Source organism: Micromys minutus (assembly GCF_963924665.1).
Source record: "Micromys minutus genome assembly, chromosome: 24".
NCBI classification, from domain to species: Eukaryota; Metazoa; Chordata; class Mammalia; order Rodentia; family Muridae; genus Micromys; species Micromys minutus.
Genome location: NC_137959.1, coordinates 36,223,104 through 36,228,867, shown reverse-complemented (window position 1 = coordinate 36,228,867; position 5,764 = coordinate 36,223,104). Strand labels below are relative to the sequence as shown.

The 5,764-nt window shown below is 43.2% G+C and overlaps 1 pseudogene across 1 annotated transcript; it reads right to left on the bottom strand.

The window, feature by feature from the left end:
• Positions 1–4,870: 4,870 nt before the first annotated feature.
• On the bottom strand, positions 4,871–5,315 carry LOC308436002 (small ribosomal subunit protein uS15-like; annotated as a pseudogene). Its single transcript has one exon. The product of its transcript is annotated as a small ribosomal subunit protein uS15-like (transcript).
• Between the last annotated feature and the right edge of the window lie 449 nt (positions 5,316–5,764).

Below are 5,764 nucleotides of genomic sequence, written 5' to 3'. Positions count from 1 at the left end.
GGCTAAAGGGGCCTGAAATCTACTAGGTCAAGAGGGAGGGGCCTGGTTCCTCTCGTCCAATCAAGAGTAGGCTTTTACTTATGTCCCTCCCCATTCTGGTTGAGCCTCCGCAGATACTGTACGCTAATTGGTGAAGGCTCATCCTTTGATGGACATCTCCCTGTTTCTAACCGAAATCTCGATCCTGTTCCGGTCTTGGTTAGAGCGAGATAGTGCCGAACCAATGAACTCGCGAGCCCACAATTGGGACAACTTCACTCTTATTAAATACGATAGGCAGGGCGGAGCGTATACTTGACAGACAGTCCCGCTTTCCAATCGGAATGTCGCGCGCAGTCCAGTCAGCCTATGAGACTCGGATGCTGAAGCAAGAGGCGGGCTCTGCTTGTGGGACTAACTCTTGGGAGTCTGGACCGCGCCAGCCTGTGAGGGAAGCCTACAGAATCAAAGTCAGGCTGTTTAGGGATAGTATGTGCGGGCAACACTATTCCACCCGACTAGCAACGAGAGGTTGTGTCGACCGAGCCAACTAGATTAGCAGCCTAATCCTGGGGCGGAGTGAGGGGTGTGGCTTTCAGGGACCGCTGCGTTCTGGTTGGCTGAGAATTGTGCCGCGCCTACCTCCGCGTGTCACCATTGGCTGGATGGACCAGGGGCTGCAACAGCAGTAAGGATGCGCATCCAAGCTCTCTTCATTAAGGCTGCTGAGTGGAAATGGTGGTATCTAGGCGGCCAGAAGTCGCTCCAGGCTAACGGTTTTGTCCATTTTGATTTTGAATCAGAGGCTCCGATATAGCCCAGGCTGGTCTTAAACTCGCGATCCTCCTCCCTCAGCCTGTATCTGCCCCCTAAACTCAAGTCAGAGTAGATTACCGTTCTGCTTCAGCACCTCGCAATGCCTTCAGGTTTAGAATGAGGGTGTGGATTGTCTTTGCTCTGGACATCCAGGTCCGTTTTCTCTGGATCTTTCTGTACATTGGTCTTTGAGACTGTTTGAGCCTAGCAGTTTGTGTCTCTGGGTGTTACTATATTATTATCAGAGAAAATGGAGTTAAAAATAATACCATAGTGACATGAAGGTCGAAGATTTCTGTTTTGGGAATGAGGGGTTTCGGGTATTCCGGGCTGACTTCTAACTCAACCAAATGGCGAGGATTATTACTCTGTTTCCCCAGTACTTGAAATTACCACGAGGTGTGCCCTTGACAGCAGGTTTGTGTGATGTTGTAGTGTGAACCCAAGGCTTCCTGCATGCTGGGCAAGCATTCCACCTAGTGAGATTCAGCCTGGAGACATAACATCCCTGAATATTTAGATACTTAAGACAAAAGTACTGTCAAATCGACAAAATTCAAAGGAGAAATAGCTTATAAGATTAGGTGATGATTTCAACATTCTAAGTACAAGTAGCCAAAGCTGTTGGCAAAAAATAGATAAATATTTAAATCTAAATATATAATAAATATCTAAATAAATAAATAAGGACACAGGAGATGTGAACAACAGTAGCCAAAGTAATTGATATTTATTTAAAAAATGTTCTGCCCAATTACAACAGAATAGACACTCCTTTTTCAAATGCATATGCTGGACTAAAAAAAATATGTCAATTCACCTTTAGAAACTATATCTTTAGAGAAAAGTATTCTATTACAACAGAAATTGTGGATATTGCTAACAAAGATTGGAGAATTCTTTCAGCAGTAAGAATTAGGTCAATACTCACCATATGAACACAGGTATGACTCAGATATTAAATCCGTGGACTATTAAGGAGTAGCTTCAGCTTCATGAGAACAAAAAGAACAAGCAAATGCAGAGACTGTAAATCAGGAGTGCTCACAGGGAAACGTACAACTTTATATATTCACATAGGTATGAGAAGAGACGCCCATACCCTGTCATTCCCGGTGAACCTAGAAAACGATAGGAAATGAAGAGGAAGCTAAAGCTGCGATAAAAATAAGAAAATAAAGATGGGTTTCAGTGAGATAGAAAACATAAAGCCAAAGGAGACAATGTAGAAATAGTTAATTTTTTTTTTTTTTGAGGTCAGCATAGTTACTAAGATGTGTGCTTACATGATAAAACCAGTGATCAATGGGATTGAAGGGTAACACTCATAGACCTATTACAATATTATAAATTAGCTTTGATTTTTTTAAGACAGGGAAGTATGTGTGGATAGGCTTGCTCAGACCCAAGAGATGCTAGAGTAACTAGCTAGTGTGACTCAGACTGGGAGGATAAAGTCACTGGGCCAACAGATACTCAGTCTCTCACTCCCTGTCCCAGACTTATACCTCACTGGAGACCCTTTTCTCTTCAAAACAGTCCTTAGAACAATGATTCTCAACCTGTGGGTCACAACTCCTTTACAGGGGTTACCTAAGACCATCCTGCACCTCAGATATTTATATTGCGATTCATGACAGTAGCAAAATTACAGTAGCAAAAATGTCTCACAGGTTCTGAAGACGCAATGAGATAATTTTATATTCTGGGGGTCACCACAAGACGACGAACCGTGTTAAAGGGTGGCAGCGTCAGGAAGGTTGAGAACCATTGCCTTAGGATGTGTAAGTTGGTAGGATGCCTTGGAACCAGTGGGATTCATCAACCAGTTGCTTGCATCAACGAGGTTGTTTTGTGCAAGAATGACCAGTAGATGGCAGAAAGTCCACATGATAGAGACCTTCCAAACTCAACTCACTGTCCAGTGAATTGTCGTCAAGAGCTTGGGTCCTCACCTCCATGACAAGAATCCAAATCTGAAAATGTCTAGGACTCTTGTTTCTCTCACACTTCTCTTCATTAAGGCTTCCTAAAAGGACATAGTTCACTCTGCAAACTCCTTTGCAAAAGGCTTGACTATGCTATTTCACACTTGTTAAGAGGATGTTTTGTGCTAGAGCAAAGATTGACAACCCGGAGTGGTGAGTTTCAAATGGCTAGGGGGATATAGAGGGGATAATTTTGCACAAGGGTAAGTTTACCTGTCTGACATCCGCTGAAATAAGACACTATTATGATCCAGCAGTAATGGGATCTGGTATTTGTTCCCAACTCTGTCGTAGACAAAACTGATCAACATTAAGGAGGAAGACAGGGTGAAGATAAAGCTTGGTGGTTAAAAGCCCTTGCAGAGGACCCATGTTCAATTGCTCACCGCAGAATGTGTTTAAAATGTCAGGCAACTCCAGGTCCAGGGCTCCTGATACCTTCTGGCCTCCATTTCCACCCACATTCATGTGGGATCACACAGAGAGGTAAAAATAATGATAATCTTTAAAAAGAAAAAGAAAGAGGTAGATTTGTTCATTGTCATAGCATGTGTCTCTCTTGCCGTAATTGAACTTTCTGAGCAAAAGCCACACTGGGAAGGAAGGGTTTGTTTGCATTACAGGTGCAGTGCATCATCCAAGGAAGACAAGACAGAAGCTTGAAGCTGAAACCACTGAAGAACGTTATTTACTAGCTTACTTTCCATGGCTGGCTCATCCTACTTTCTTATACAACCCAAGACTACCTGCCCAGGGGTAGCACCACCCATGGTGGGCTGGACCCTTCCACATAAATCATTAATTAAGAAAATGCCTCACCAAAAAAAAAAAAAAAAAAATAGAAAGAAAGAAAGAAAATGCCTCACACACTTGCCCACAGGCCAGTCATCTAATGAGAGCAATTCTTCAATTGAAGTTCTCTCTTGATCGGTGTTTTCATTAGGGTTTTACTGCTGTGAACAGACACCATGACCGATGCAAGTCTTATAAAAGGCAACATTTAATTGGGGCTTGCTTACAGGTTCAGAGGTACAGTCTAGTATCATCAAAGCAGGTACATGGCAGCATCCAGGCAGGCATGGTGTAGGAGAAGCTGAGAGTTCTACATCTTCATCTGAAGGCTGCTAGTGAAAGACTGACTTCCAGGCAGCTAGGATGGGTAAGTGACACACCTACTCCAACAAGGCGACACTTTCTAATCCTGCCACTCCCTAAACTGAGCATATACAAACCATCTCAATATTTGTGTCAAGTAAGCTTCCAGTGCATTTACCCTAATTGGCTATCATACAGTATATACGTATATCAAAACATCATATAGTTCACCATAAATAAGTACAATTTTATATCACTTAAAAATTAAATATACAATGACTCTTTCCACAATAACGAGCCTACTTCATGTATAATGATGCCGAGCCCATTTTAGATGGTGGGTCCTCAATCCCTACCCTCTAAATACTGTCACAGTGGCACTTAAAATTCAACATAAGTTTCAGAAAGACAAATCTTCAATGTGTTTGTTTTGCAACAGTCCCGTGGCATGACATTTTATATGTTTTTAACTGGAAAGCACGCTGATGCTCTGACATCAAATACTTGCCCAAGATCACATGGTTGGGAAAATTATGCATTGCTGCTTTCATTTGTTTACAGTACATGGAAGTTAGCAACGCTGAGGTGTTATGAATTCAGATGAATAGTAATTGCTCTCTTGACCGCATGAAGCATATGCTAAAATCTTGTTAACTATGCTACTTGGAAGAGCGGATATGATTGGATTGCCCTGAGTCAAGGTGACCCTAAATTAATTTGTTAGGAAATCATGTGGCAATAGTTATGCTGGTGTGAACAGAAGAGTTGAGCCCAGGCTCCCCTGCTGGATGGAGTAGTTACATCACATCAGCCAGCTCCTGCACAGGACAAGCTCATCACTGTTCACTGCCCTCTTCCGAAGTGAGGCTTCAGTTTCTTCCCAGCCGCTATCTCTGGTGTCCTGGCTCAGTTGTTTTTTTTTTTTTTGTTTTTGTTTTTTTTTTTGTTTTAATTACTCAAAGTGACTTTATTGCTTGTGTACACAACAGCATTTATGCCACTAGAGCAGAAGCTGTGGACAACTCATATTACCAATTGGGTGGAAGCACCCGTTTAGTCTTATAGTAGCAAGCCAACCGGTGAATTCTGTTCTATCAGAATCAGGCAGAATTTAGCATCCTTATCCTTTCTGTCCCTCTCGAGGTGCTTTCAGACAGCAACTGCTTCTTAATCAAATGGTAGAGATCCTCAGGGAGATCAGGAGCAAGGCCTTTGGACTTAAGGATTCTCAAGATTTTATTTCCAGTCACAAAACGGGCCTGTGCCACACCATGGGAGTCTCTCAGGATCACACCTCTCTGGGAGGGAGTCAGGCCTTTCTTGGCCAAGTTGTAAATTTGTTCCTTCACGTAGTCAACTTCAGTCACGTGGGGACGCATGGCAGTAGGGCAGCGCCTACTGCGACAGACCCTTCCCCGGAGCGTCCATGTGACCCATGATGGCGGAGGTCTGACAGAAATAAAAGATGGCTCCATTTTTTAAGAGCATCACACTATAGACAAACATCCTTGGGGCCATCGTTGTTCTCATTACAGGATGCAAAGACGTCTGGGCCCAAGAAAGAGTGCCTTACCGGTTCCTTTCCTAAAACTCGATGTGATAGTTAGGGTTCTTGACTGAAAGTAAGAGACAGCAGCTCCTCTATCGAAGTGCCCCATTATCTTTCCTAACAATGCAGGTCAGAGAATAGCTGGCTACTGTGAGAGAAAGAACTAGAGATGGGAGAACCCGAGAACTCAAGATGGAGTCTCTGCCCATGGTTTTCTCTGCATATCTTTGTTGTATGTGTGGGGCAGCTGAAGTTCCCAAATCCCCATCCAGTGTTCAGTCACAAATGAAAATGTGATATGCTGGGCTAGAGTTCCAGTCCTGTAGAAAGGTGGTGA